The sequence below is a fragment of the Muscardinus avellanarius genome (assembly GCF_963383645.1).
Source record: "Muscardinus avellanarius genome assembly, chromosome: 11".
In the NCBI taxonomy this organism is placed as follows: Eukaryota; Metazoa; Chordata; class Mammalia; order Rodentia; family Gliridae; genus Muscardinus; species Muscardinus avellanarius.
In genome coordinates, this window is record NC_137797.1 from 95029228 (window position 1) to 95043665 (window position 14438).

General features: G+C 44.1%; 1 protein-coding gene across 1 annotated transcript in view; it reads left to right on the plus strand.

Annotated features, from left to right (window-relative positions):
• Positions 1-14438, plus strand: part of CACNA1C (calcium voltage-gated channel subunit alpha1 C) — a gene marked incomplete at both ends in the record, with an annotated part of 767761 nt that overhangs the window by 152376 nt on the left and 600947 nt on the right. The gene's annotated exons all lie outside the window — the stretch shown is intronic.

The window sequence follows — 14438 nt, forward strand, 5'->3', positions numbered from 1 at the left end:
TTCCTATGTTTACTTGTAAGATGTGTTTCTTGTAAGCAGCAGATGGATGGATTCTGGTTTTTAATCCAATTTGCCACTTTATGTCTTTTTATTTGGGAGTTGAGGCTGTTTACATTCAATGTGATTATAGAGAGATAATTTTTAATTCCTAACATGTTAAGATTTTATTTCTTTTTGAGATACTGTTTATTCTTCTTTGCTTAGTTGTATGCTGGATGGGAAATCTCGTTTCTTTGGTTCTGGCGTGTATCACTTATTTCTTCTTTGTAGTTAATCTCTTTGAGTATTTTCTCTATCGCTGGTTTTGAAGACATAAATTCCTTCAGTTTCTGTTTGTCATGGAAGCTTCTTATTTCCCCATCTAATTTGATAGATAGTTTTTCTGGGTAGGAAATTTTTGGCTGGAAGTTGTTTTCTTTCAGAGTTTGGAATATGTTACTCCACGCCCTTCTGGCTTTCATGACTTGGTTTGGGAAGTCTGGAGTGATTCTAATTGGTTTGCCTCTGAAAGTCAATTGTCCTTTTGTTTTTGTTGCCTTTAAGATCTCTCCTTGGCTTCCTCATTAGTCATTTTGACAATTATGTGGCGTGGGGATCCTCTTCTCTGATCCTGTCTAAAGGGAGTTCTGTAAGTTTCCTGGACCTGTGTATCGACCTCTTGCTGTATGTTTGGAAAATTTTCTGCTCTTAATTCCTTGAAGAGATTATTGATCCCTTTGGTTTCACCTTCTTTTCCCTCCTCTATTCCAATTATTCTTAGGTTAGCTCTCTTAAAATGGGCCCATATTTCTTCAATTTCAAATTCCTGCTGTCGGATTTTTTTTTCTAAATTAGAAACTATGCGTTAATTTTTGGAGTGATCATCTTTCTAGGAGCGAGATTCTATTCTCCATATGGTCTAATCGGTTGTTTATAATTTGAATTGAGGCCTTTAATGATTGCATCATTTATCTCTTTTAGACTCTCTGTGAATTCTTTTAGAAGGTCCTCTATTATTTCTACAGTTATTTGTCTGATTTGATCTTCTAGAGATCCTGAATTTCTGTGTTATCAGGTTCTGATGTTGTGGGGTTGTGGGCATTCATTTTTCCATTGTTATTCCTCTTTCCCATGATTCCTGAAGTTTGTGCCTTCTCTGGGTTCTTCCCTGGGTCACTATGACTTCACTTTAGGTGCTCTGGATCTCGAGTCTGTGGTATCTCAGTCACCACTACTCCTTTACTGGGATGTATCACAAAGTCTCAGACCCAAGGAGTCAATAAAGGCTGCTTTAGACCATGGGGGTGCCAGGATGGGCGTTCTCCTATGGGGAGCTGCGACTATGGTGTGATATCTCTGCCACCGCCACTCCCCCACTGGGTTGGACTGCAAAAATCTCCGACTCAGGGAGATATCTGCGCAAGTTCCTGGGAGTGCAGTACTGGGATTTCTCCTCTAGGGGCTGCAATTTGACTCAAGGTTGTTGAGTGCGCTGATGAAACTGTAGTGGACTCGTTGAACTCGCTTGCTGCTGCTGCTGGCAATATAGCGCCACTGCCACACCCTCAGCTGTGAGGCTGGCGTATTTCTTCTCTGGTTTTGAGCTCCGCTCTGAGTCCCTGCAGGGTGTGCTGAGTTCAGCCCCTGGGAGCTTTAGACGCTCCTTGCGCCGAAAAAACTGCTGAATTACACCCGGATGTGCCACAGCTGCTCACCTCAGCTTGCTGTCCACCCCTCCTCTCTGGAGCTTGGTGGGTTGTTGTGTGCACTGATCTGGAGTTATCCGGTGAACTCCAAACTGCCGTGGGGCAGTTTGGCACTGTTGCTGTGTCCTTGACTGTGAGGCCGGCATATCTTCTCTCTGGTTTTGATCTGTGTTCTGAGTCCCCCTCCTCTCTGGAGCCTGGTGCTGCGAGGGAAGATGGCGCCAGCATGGCTCCGCACCGCGGCTCTGGCCGTGGCACTGCAGGCTGGTTTCTTTTCTGGTGTCTGGTTGTTCTTCTAGCCCTCTTTTTCTCTGTCCCTTGTATTTACAGTTTTTATTTCTCTGCTGATGGTGTTTTCTGGCTATGAAAGGTGCTGATTTTGTGGTAATAGAGATTAATTGTTAGCGGGACTTGTAAACTCCACTTTTCTTCGTTGCCATCTCCCGGAAGTCTTTCTGTTGTTTAATTGATGTGAACGGTGTCCCCCTATTAATGCTTTTCAAAATGTTACTTTTATGGCTTTCTAAAATCCTGTGGCATGGATATACATTGGTTTATCTCACCAGTCCTCTAAGCCATGGGCTTTTAAGTCATTTCCAGCTTCGCATTAGCATAATTTACACATCAGTGAATGCCCAGGTGTATCACTCTCCCTGAGACTTGGATTAGTCCGTTAGGATGGCTTTTGAGAAGGGTAAGCATGTATAGCAATTTCTTAAGTAATCTTGTTTCTGATGGCTAAATTGCTTTCCTAGGATAATATATCTAAGAGGAAGAGGCGGCAGGCAGGGTAAAGGACTCAGCCTCCCCATCTTGGTGGGGCTGGAGGAGCTGCTACCGCTCAGTTATTCTCAAAGCACAGCATGGACGTGCTCTGTACCACTCTCAGGTGTCTTGGTGTGAGGGGTCTGTGAGCTCTGAGCCCCAAGCCTCAGGAACAGGCTACACCTCCACTGCAGTGACCTGTGCATCCTATTGAGCCAGGAGCCCCTACAGCTGGGTGTTTAGAGACTCAAGATGGAGTAAGTTCAGGTACTGCTGGTTCCCCAGAGTGCCCTGCCCACCTCAACGAATGACAGTGAATGTTTAGGGTAAGCAAGTACTAACCAAGGGGGCTCACCTCTCAACCCCACCCTCCCACATAGGTGACTAGGAGGGAGGCTGCTGAAAACTGTTCATGCACGGTGGTGCTGTCTACTTTGGGGCCTGGGTAGGTGCATACTCTTTTAAGTGTGAAGTAAAAGAGAGCACCAGACTTTCTGTAGCATGCAGACAGAAGTTTAAACAGTTAACATGAGGGAAAAGTCTTACTGTTAAATTTTGAGATATCCACCCATTCATTCATTCAACAGATTTTATCATGTACATACCACACTCCAGCTTGATCTGGGCTCTGGAGAGTAGAGGTAAGCACAATAGACCAGGATTCCTGCTTCTTGGGACTTCCCTTCTGATGGGGAGTAAGAAACAAATAGACACACTTAGCAAATGGCCAATATTACTAATTCAAAATACTCAAATAGCATCATCCCTGTAAACTTCCTGTACAGAAACTTTGGACGACCAAATTAAAGTTCTATGAAAGGACTGCTGTGTAGTAATTGTGTTTTGAGCATTGACTGACCACCACGGTGCTAGGATTTTTAAGGCCACAGGTCCAGTTTCCATTCTTATAGAGCCTTTGACCTGTAGGAGGATTATGAGAAAGACCCAAATATTAGAGCTTAACTCATCTCAGGCATCTATTAGCTGAAGCAGAGGTGGTGCTGAGCTGTATTGGGGTCCTGTCCATGTTGTGCCAAGCTTCTGTGATACTTGGTCTCTGATTTCTGCACTCCCTTTTATTCCCCACACATCAGCATCTAGTGGCATTGCCATTTTTCTAGCCTGGTATCTGCTCTAGTCAGGGCCAGATATGTTGTTTTACTACAAAGAGTATTCTGCTGTTGCACTTAAAAAACCAAAATGCTGACTTTGAATAAATTTCAATTAATCCTCAGCTAGGGCCTGCCTATACTTTAGGTGTGTGGTCACAGGCAATAAGGTGCCTTAGTGCAAAATAGCAAGAGATCAAGATTTCCCCTCTATCCATGCTTGAAAATAAGTGGAAGAAGTATTTTATTATTATTGCAATTTATTCTCTTCCATGTGGTCTCTGATGTCAATATGAGAGCCCTTGAGTACTAAGGGGGAAATGGCATTATGATTAGGGTCCTTTAGCCAAGGTAATATTGGCCTTGTGGTCACGTGCTGATGGTTTGCCTCCAGTGGGATTCCCAATTAGGATTCCTTTTCCTCTCCTTTTCTTAGCTGCCCTATAAAGAACAGAAAAGAGGTTTTGTTGGCTGGATTGCTGGGAGGTGTGAATGCTGGTAGCATTACCACTTTTCCAGGTGGTGTAGGCTTCTGAAATGCTCCAGGCTCTCTGCCTTCTGTCCTGCCTTTGCTTCGGTCATTAGAGGCAGGTAGGATACTGAATAGAAATGAGGCAGTTTTATTTAAGGCAGTGCTTGATCAATTCAGTCAGGCGGATAGCCACAGATGTCCTTGGTCCCTCACTCTCTCTTTGTCACAGAGCAAATTTGAGTACTGTAGTCCTGGGGCCTGCTCTGAGCATCCCCATCTCTTGTAACTATAGCAAGGTGAGAAAAAAGGAAGGCAGAGAGAATAGAAATGCTGCTCAAATGCTGTGAAAATAGCCCAGGTTAAGAGGAAGAAGGGATCAGATGCAAATGACCATAGTTGACCCATTCAGAAAACCCCTTGGGTGTTAACTCTGGTGAACATCTATGGGGTTCACTCTTAGCTGGGATGTCCTGGGCTCACCTTTACTTAGCTTGGGGGGGGGCACTGTCAGTGTCTCCACCCTCCCACTGAGAAAAAATTAGTTTCTCCCAAGGTGCAGTGACACACATCTATAATTCCAGTCTCAGCAACTTAATGAGACCCTGTCTCAAAATACAAAGTAAAAAGGGTTGGGGCATATAGTTCAGGGATGGCATGCCTCTGAGTTCAATCCTCAGTTCTCCCCCAATTCCTTTTGTTTCTCATTTATTTGTCAAGAGTGTTAGACACTGGGGCTAGGGATGTAGCTCAATATTAGAGCACATGCCTACCTGGCATCTGTATGGCCCTGGATTTCATTCCCAGCACTGGGAAAAAATGTCAAACACTGGATTTATCTCTATTGTTTGTTGGAGGTTAGAATTTCTTATCTTTGAAATTATATCTTTTGCATATGGTGGTTAAAATCCATCCACACATCAGCATCATCAATATCTGGATCAGTTCTTGATTGCTTTTATTTTTCAGTACTGGGGACTGAACACAGGAGCATTCTACATCCAAGTTACACTACCAGCCCTGTTTTTTTATTATTTATTTTTGAATCAGGGTTTCATTAATTTGTAAAGGGTCTCACTAAGTAACTGAGGCTGGCCAAGAACTTGCAATCCTCCTGTATTAGCCTCCCAAGTACTAGGATTACAAGTGTGTGCCACCATGCCTGACTTGATTGCTTTTTTTAAAAAATAAAATTTTTCACAGTTTAGAATGAAGTGTTTAGTTAGTGCTCTTTCTCGCTTTTAACATGCTCTTCCAGTTATGCCTTCCTCTTATATATGTTGTCCAATATGGTAGCCTCCAGTCAAATGTGGCTACCTAGATGTAAATAAGTTGAAATAAATTAAGTTGTAAATACTCAGTAGCTATATTTCAGGTGCTCATCAACTGCATTTGACTTTGGGCTACCATATTAGATAACCCAGAATGACAGAACATTTCTGTTACTGTAAAAGTTGTATTGACCAGTGCATTGCTATTGACTGGTATTTTCTCAGCCAAGGTTCAGATCTATAACATAAATGCTCTAGCCATCTTAACAGGAAAGATATTTAATGTAGGAATTTAAGGGCTTATCAAATAATTGGAAAGTTTGGGAGAGTAAGCTCTAGGCTGGGCCTGCAGCAATGATCCCCATAAAAGTACTACAGAATAGGCCAAGGGATATAGTTAGGAATCTGGAGAAGATGAAGCCACAGTGCCAAGAGCTGGTTCTAGGGGCATGCCGCCTTATCCATGGTACAGGGATCAGGTAGCCACTGGCAGGGCCTTGCCAGTTCTGTACTAGTGAAATACACACCCACCCTCCTTTAATTCAGGAGAACTGAATTAAGTTTTAATTCAGTTCTTGGTTGGCCAATAGTATAGTTGCATTAGGAATTTTAGCCATAAGGAAGATTGGTAACTTGTTTTTAGCTCTCTGGCAATCCAGGAAGTCACAGTAGAAAGGGGTTAGAAGGGCTGTTGGAAGAGCCACCTGTCACCCACTTGCCACATGGTGGTAGCTTCTTCTTTCTTTTTTTTTCTTTTCTATACTGGGGATTGAACCCAGGGGCATCCTGCCTCTGAGCTATATCCCCAGTCCTGTTTTATTTTTTATTCTGGAACAAGGTCTCAGTAAGTTGTGGAAGCCCTACATTGCTAAGGCAGGCCATGAATCTGCAATAGTTCTGTGTTGGCCTCCCAAGTATTGAGATTACAGTCTTGTGCTGCCATCATACCTGGCTACCTGGTGGATATAGTACTGGGGATGGAACCCAGGGGCATTCTACCTCCAAACTATACCCTAGTCCTATTTTTTAGTCTCTATTTTGAAACGGTCTCACTGAGTTGCAAAGAGCCTCACTAAATATCTGAGGCTGTCGACGAACTGTGATCCTCTCTTCTCAGCCTCCCAAATGCCGGAATTACAAGAGTGCTCCACCACGCTCAGCTTCATGGTGGATAGTTTTAAGCCACACTGGATCCTTCTGTGGATAGTACCATTTGTTTCGAGATGGACAGAGACCAAGAGACAGTTCTTCCCTGCTCATATTTGCAAGTCATCTTTGCAACACAGTAGCTAGTGAAGACTACTGGCCCCTGCTTTCTAGTCATTGGACCTTTAATGGTCAGAAAAAGTATGGCTTCTCGATCAGGTGGGCTGCCATGCTCTTAAAGTGAATGCAAGCTTCTTGTCAACACAATGAGATGATAGCCAGTCAGAGCCAGATGGGTTTCCACAAAGATTTTGAGTGTCACTCTGGCCTGCTTTGTGTGTGTGTGTGTGTGTGTGTGTGTGTGTGTGTGTGTGGTACTGGGGGTGGAACCCAGAGACATTCTACCTCTGGGCTATGCTACCAGACCTATTTTTTGTACTTTATTTGGAAACAGGGTCTCACTAAGTTGCTGAGAGTCTCACTAAGTAGCTGAGGCTGGCTTTGAACCTGTGCGATCCTCCTGTCTCAGCCTCCCAAGCGCGAGGATTACAAGCGTGCGCCACCACTCCCGGCTCTGGCCTGCTTTTGCACTGCAAGAATTGCTAAGTAGCCTAGACTTTAGAGGAAATTCATTTGTAGTCTCTCCTTCCTAGGTTGAAGTACTGCTTCTTGGTCTCTATAAGTCAGTCTGGGGTGGCTTTGTGTGTATAAAAGTGGTTCAGTAGGAGTGACCTGTCCCCGTGCACGGTAGAAGGCACTAAGGCCAAACAGGAAGCCATGCTGTTGAAGCAGGTCAGTAGCTCATAGCCTTTTATATACCCATGGCTAATTAGAGGATCTTTTTATAATATTAAGGGATTTGGGTGGCATGGAGGCAGGGAGGTGAGGAGAGTGCTGGATACTCACGCTTGAGTTCTGCTTATTGGTAGGCATTTTAAGTCCAGTCTCGAATTGTGAGAAGGAACTACCAAGCAAAGCGTAAAAGGAAGAAAATTCTAGGTACATGCGAAGGCACTGTGTCAGGCAAGAGCTGGGTGTGTCTGAGCCATGAAATGTGGCCAGTGAGTTGGGAGTGCACCAGGCAAGGCCAAGAAAGGGATTGAAGTGAGTTCAGGGAACTGGGCCCAGACCAGCCTACCCAGGCTTCGTGAGCCATGCCACATATATTGAGGATTTGGGGGGAGAGTTAACTAGGGATATAGGGCCTCGTTTGTAATCTGTATTTCTAAAAGGTCACTTTGGATGCTGCATGGAGATTGGATTGGGGATGGGCAAACCTGAAAACAAGAGAAATGTTAGGGGGCTACTGCAGCATTTTGGGGCAAGAAATGGATGGTGGCTTGGACTAGGGTGGTGGCCTGGGAGAGGGAAATCTTTGCTCACAACTCTTTTCTCAGAGCTTCTTTCCCACTACCATATCTAAGAATTAATTAAGTAGAGAAGTCTGATGCTTAAGAATAAGCACGTACTTTAGGGCATAAATGCACAGATTCCAACAGCATTCTTTCTAACTTTAACCTGTAGTCCACTTTTGTGTTAGTCTACTTCCCATCAGTGTGACAAAATACCTGAGATAATCAGCTTATAAGGAATTAAGGCATACTTTGGCTCACAGTTTCAGAGGTTCAGTCTATGGTTGGTTGACTCTTGCTCTTGGGCTTGTGGAGAGGCAGCACATCATAGTGGGGGTATCTACCTTAACAAACATTTTACCTCATGGTGATGGGGAAGTGAAAGAGAGAGAGAGAGGAAGTGATAGGGTTCCAGTATCCCCTCCAAGGGCACAACCCCAGTGACCTAACTTTTTCCCCATGTTCAAGCTCTAAAAGGTTCCATCAGCACCATAGGTAGGGAACCAAATCTTTAACTTTAGAGGACATTTAAAATCCAAACTATAGAAACCTTCATTTTTGTCATGATACCATCATTGTTACAGTTGTTAGCAATTTTTTTAAAAAAAAAAACCTTTTATTGTTGTATTTTAGTCTCACATCATAATGTAGTTCAGAGTCATTGGGCACAGGCACAGGCACTTGGTGAGCTTCTCCCAGCTCCCTTCCCACTCCCTTCCCTTCCTTATACAATACATGATATTTAGGTTGGCACTGATAATTTCATATATGTACGTAATGTTAAAGGAAGTGTTTGAGCATCTTCTGGGGGACAACCAAGAATCAGGTGCATGGATGGAAGTGGATTAAAGATTAAAGAAAAAAAAAGCCAATCATTTTATTACCACCTTCCAAGTACCCAGCAGGAAGCCTCACTCATGGGGATACCAGGAGACATAGCTCCTGTCTCCTGACTTGGGCTCCTTAGGTGGACTCTTGAAGAGCAGAATGGTGTGAGCCTGACTAGTCTGAGCTGGGGTCCCATCCTCTTCCTGGTTCTTGGGAGAAACAAGAGCACCTGTGTGCAGGAGGAGGGACTGTCTGATGTCTTCAGGGAAACTGAGCCATTTGACAAATGGGAGTCATTTTCTTATGTCTGGAAGGGAGATCACTGCTGTGGGGCACCTGCCTCTTTGTATGTGTTCTGATCTGCTAAGCTGCCACTTGGGCTCATTCAGGGATAAGCGTGTCAGGGGAAAGGGCCTGGTAAGGCAGGAGCGAGAACAGACTTAAGCAGTGGCATATTTTCAGCTGGCAGCTCGGAGACAGAGATTTGAATCAGTTCTATAATTTGAAAATTGGTCTCTTTGCATTGGGTGGTGATTTTGTGCTTATAAAAGCCATTAGGGACACTGTGCTGCCTGCCCTACCTTCACAGTGCTACTCTGTATTCAAAACCATTGTGCCAAAGATGAAGGTTGCCCACTCCTGGGATTCTTTTTTTTTTTTTTTTTGGTGGTACTGGGGTTCCTGGAAGACCTTATACCTCTGGGCTATACTCCCAGACCTATTTTATGTTTTTTTTTGGAAACAGGGTCTCTGAAGCCAGCATGGCTGGCTTCGAACCTATGTGATCCTCCTGTCTCTGCTTCCCAAGCATGGGGATTACAAGCATGTGCCACCATGCCCGGCCTACTCCTGGGATTCTTAGATGGTTATGCCTCTTGTTGGGGGTGACCTGGAGATACTATCAGGTCAGGATGGGCAATAATCACAGTGGGTGGGGAATGACTTAGAAAATGGAAGGTTAAGCTGGCCTTGCTGGCCTTTACTGAGGCTGGCCCTGGGTGGCCATACCTGTCTCAGTTGCATGTGGCTCTGTGTTTACTGTGGCGGTGCCCTTAATCACATTACAGGGCTGAAGCTATACTCAGGGTTATGCAGACTAGAATACTGAAGGTTGTTTTCTTGTCCTCTGGCTAGGGAGAAGTTGACATTCCACTTTTCCCCACGGGTCTATTCGTATGTGCTTTCTCCAGATGGTATGCTCCAGAGGGATCCTTGTGTTCTGGGAACAGTTCACAATATAAATAAGGTCCCCCATGGAGTATGGGGTGGGGGTGCTCAGAAGTCAGCCTGCCAAGACCCAGTGTTCAGAAATGCCCTGTGGCTCAGTGGGGGCAGCTGCCATATTGCTTATGGATGCCTCTATCTCATGGTTCAGGGTCAGGGTGCATAGGATGTGCCTGTCCACGACCTTAACAGGCAATGGATGTGTTCTGAGGCCTGGTGCTTCTTGTCTTATTCTCAAGTGTAGTTTAAAAATTCCTGGGGATACTTGGCTTTTGGAATTTACAGCTGATATGGGGATGGGGGAGAGGATAAAGGATCATGCATGAGAGTACAAAGATAAGGGTTTGAACACAGTCATCTCAGGCAAGTGTGAGGTATGGTCCAGAAGATTGAAGGCAGGGAACAGGGCTACTTTTATGTATAGGAGGTAAGAGGAGTTAGTCCAGGAACCAAATAGTCTACTAAAGTTTGTCAATGTCAAACAGAATCTAGGAAGGAAAAATCATATACCACAGAGTGAATGGAGCAAATCAGAGTAATAGCCCTCTCTGGCAAACCAAATAACCCAGGAGATAAGGCCACTTTGTACTTGGTCACTCAGATGCAACAAATTGAAACAAGGACACTATCTATTGTCACTTATCCTGGAGGCACTGAGGGTTACTATGGGGGTTGTTAGTGTTATGGATGCTCTCCCGTGAAGATCCTATTAAGTATAGAGGATGTTCTTGCAAATGCAGCCTGCTCTGTCTCAAAAACCAAGAAGGAGATGTGTGCTTTGTTTGTCAGTATGCATGTGAGCACACATGTGTGAATGCATGTGGAGTGTGCGTGTGTGTGAGAGAGAAGCGAGGAGAGAGAGAGAGAGAGAGAGAGAGAGAGAGAGAGAGAGATATCTGAGGAGGCGGGAGTATAGTCTGGCAGTTCACTGAGTCCTGTGTGCTGCAGGAATCTTCCATTGTCTCATTTGGTGACCTTTAATGAGTCATACGTTCCTTTGTTTTCTTATGTGTTAAGTGGAGATACTCATCTTGCTTCTTATTAGAGCATTTCTTATGCTTTGGGTGCCTTTATTAATTCAAAATCACCCTTTTAACTCTTCTTCTGGGGTCTTACAAGAAAGGTTAGGGTCACAGCTCTTTGGGGCCTTCCTTGCTTTATGCCTAAGACCCACACAGTGAATACAGGGGGTGATAAGCTTCACGACATAGGAGACTTCTCAGCATAGGAAGTGTTGGGTTCTCCACAAGCTTGATATTCTGCTTAATATACTTTGCCTCTGGGGATGTGGCAGCTGCCTGGAGCCACTGGGACATAGAAGAGGAGGGTAGGGAAGAGAATATATGGTGAGATGGGAGTCAGTGTCAGTGTCACACTGAGAATATAGCTGTGAATTGGTTCCAATGAAGAGGTAATTTTGTAGGCCCTGGAGAATGGGGATGGAGCTCTAATTCTACTGGGATCAGATGGCAGTAGTATAGCTGACCAGCTGGTAATAAGGAAGTCCTGATATGTTCATCTTGGTATCAAATGGGGATAGTAAGTATGGTAGCCACCTGTGCATTTACCATTCCCTACCCATGTGCTATCAGTAGCCATCACTAATATAGCATATAGCATGATGTGTTATGTACAGGAAAGTCCCAGAATCCTTTAAGTATAGCATTTTGAAGTGATGCCAATAAATTGGTGTGAGTTAAAATTTATTGATTGGTCCTATTGTGATAGAGAATATGTAGACTTTGGATCTGTCATAAATGACAGCCCAGCCAGGTATAAACTCTGGGCACTGAACAGGCATTAGTCATATCTCCTTTGGTTACATGGGACAGAGACCCGACTGAAGTGGGTTGCCTAAGCTTAATCATCACAGTGAGTGCAGGGAAGTGGCCTGGAAAAGGAACAGCTATGTTGGGCCTGGAGGTACAGCTCTTGTGGAGGCCAGCCTCAGAGCCATGCCTGTCTCAACTCTTGTGATTCAGAATAGGGCTAACCTCAGGCATGGCTGGATTCAGCAATCCCATGATACTGGGTTCTCTTTCTGGGGCAGATTTTGTAGAGTGAAGTTTCGATGGGTTATTACTCATGTTTCTCGAAGGAACAATACCAATAGGATATATATGTAAGTATAAAAGGAGATTATTAGAATGTTTTACATGATCTGAGCCTCCAGATAGATCCACAAAGGCCATCTGCTAACTGGAGAGCTGGAGAAACAAGTAGTGGATCAGTCCAAGAAGCTGGAGCCCAAGAACAAGAGGGACCAAATGATACAGCCCCAGTCTGAGGCTGAAGGCCTGGAAACCCCTGGAGAGTTGCTGGTACAAATCTGCATTCAAAGGCTGATGAATATGGAGTGTGATATCTCTGTGATAGCAGCAGCAAAAATCCCACTGCTCAAGAGGAGCTGAGTGTGCACAAATGTGTACCTCCCCCTTCTTTTTTTTTTATTTGTTTGTTCCATCTGTGCCCCTAGCCTATAAGATGGTGTGGTAATTAAGGTTAGGCCTTTCCCCCTCAATCTGCTGACCTATGTGCCAAATATCTCCAGAGTTACTGTTATAAACACACCCAGCGTCCTTTACCAGTTTTGTAGGCATCTCTCAATTCAGTCAAGGTGACAATCAGTATTAATCATCATACCAGCCAACCTGGGGCATATGCCCTTAACAGCCTCCTAGGGGGGATGGGAAGTTGTTGTGGGGACCATAAGTTCTAGGAAGCAGGTCATACTGGGAGCATAATTATCTTGGAATCCAAACATAGAAGGATCAGCCCAAGATTAGATTTGGGGAGGTGACTCAGAGAGGCACCAAGTGTTCATTGTACACTAAGAAGTTATAGGCAAGGAGAGGGAAGGTGCCCAACAAGGTGGTTTATTCTGGGCCCAGAAGCTACCTTGGATGAACCTTGTGTACACTGAGCCAGGGAGGAGGCCATTGCTGGTGGACTTGAATGCCATGCATGTCTATGGTACCATACCATTCCTCATGGCTTTTCTTGGTACTGCTGTACCAGGCCAGTTGATGAGTGGTGCAAATCTCAAGGTCATACATCTTTTCTGGGAGGTGGAAGTTTAGGTCCAGGTCAAGCTGATTACTTGGCAAACCTTACAGATTCTAGGGTAAGGCATCTGCCCTACCAGATTGGAGAGTGTCTGCCAGGCTTATGTGGTATCTAAGAGACTATCTTGTAGGCTTTAATACCTTTAAACCAGAGAGAGCCATGTAGATGCTCCTTCTTAGGTCAGTCCCTCTGGAGTTTGCTGGTTCTTACTCAGAGATTCTCCCTGATAGTGTCTTTGACCCTACCCTGTCAATAAGGCCACAGGCTTCTCCCTTACTCAAAGTCAAGTGCTAGATATAAATCACCTCAAAACTAAGTCACTTATAATAAACAGGCATCTTATCTCTCACAGTTATTGTGGTTAGGATTTAGGAAAGTCTCTGACTTGGAGTCTGTGATGAGGTCATAGTCATATGATGACGGCAGTAGCTGGGAGCTAATCCTGAGACTCTGCATGGTCCCTCTATGGAGGCTAGTTTGGCTTCCTTACAGTATGGTGGCTTTTGGCTTTGGCCTATTTTCAACTAATCTTAAGAAGAAAGGGCCTAAATCTTCTTTCTCAATGAAAGAGATGTCAGATGTCAAGGGATTTGCTTGTGTGTGTGTGTGTGTGTGTGTGTGTGTGTGTGTGTACGCACGCATGTGCATGTATGTGTATATGTATGAATTTGCCTACATATGTATATATAAAAAGTATATGTATATAGCCAGGCATGGTGGCGCATGCTTGTAATCCCAGCATTTGGGAGGCAGAGATGGGAGGATCACAGTTCGTGGACAGCCTCAGCAACTTAGTGAGGTCCTTGCAACTCAGTGAGACCCTGTTTCAAAAATAAAAACACCAAAAAAATACTAAAAAAAAATAGGGCTGGGGGTATAGCTTGAAGGTACAATGCCCCTGGGTTCCATCCCCAGGACCTCAAAAAAAAAAAAAAATATATATATATATATATAGCCGGGCGTGGTGCCGCATGCTTGTAATCCCCGCATTTAGGAGGTGGAGACAGGAGGATGGCGCAGGTTTAAAGCCAGCCTCACTGGCTTAAGAGACCCTGTTTCCAAATAAAAATATAAAATAGGTCTGGGAGTGTAGCCTGGAGGTAGAAAGGTTTCCAGGAACCCCAGTACCATACCACCAAAAAATAAAAATAAAAAATATATAAAGGATATATATATATATATATATATATATATATATATACATATATATATATATCCATATCCCTTTTATACACATACAACACACACACACACACACACACACACACACTTTTATCCAGGGGCATTCCCTCTCTGAGCTATACCCCCAGTACTTTTTATTTTTTTTATTTTTTTTAAGTTACCATCCATTGGCATAGAACTTTCAGTCTTCCATTCAAGTACTGGTTTTACAGGCATGCACTGCTGCTCCTGACTTGCCTACTTAGTTTAAAACAGTTATAGCTCTCCTTCCCATCCAGCACTTCATGTGCACATACATTTGAGGTACCTGTATGTATTAGGTGGTTTTCCATCACTATAAC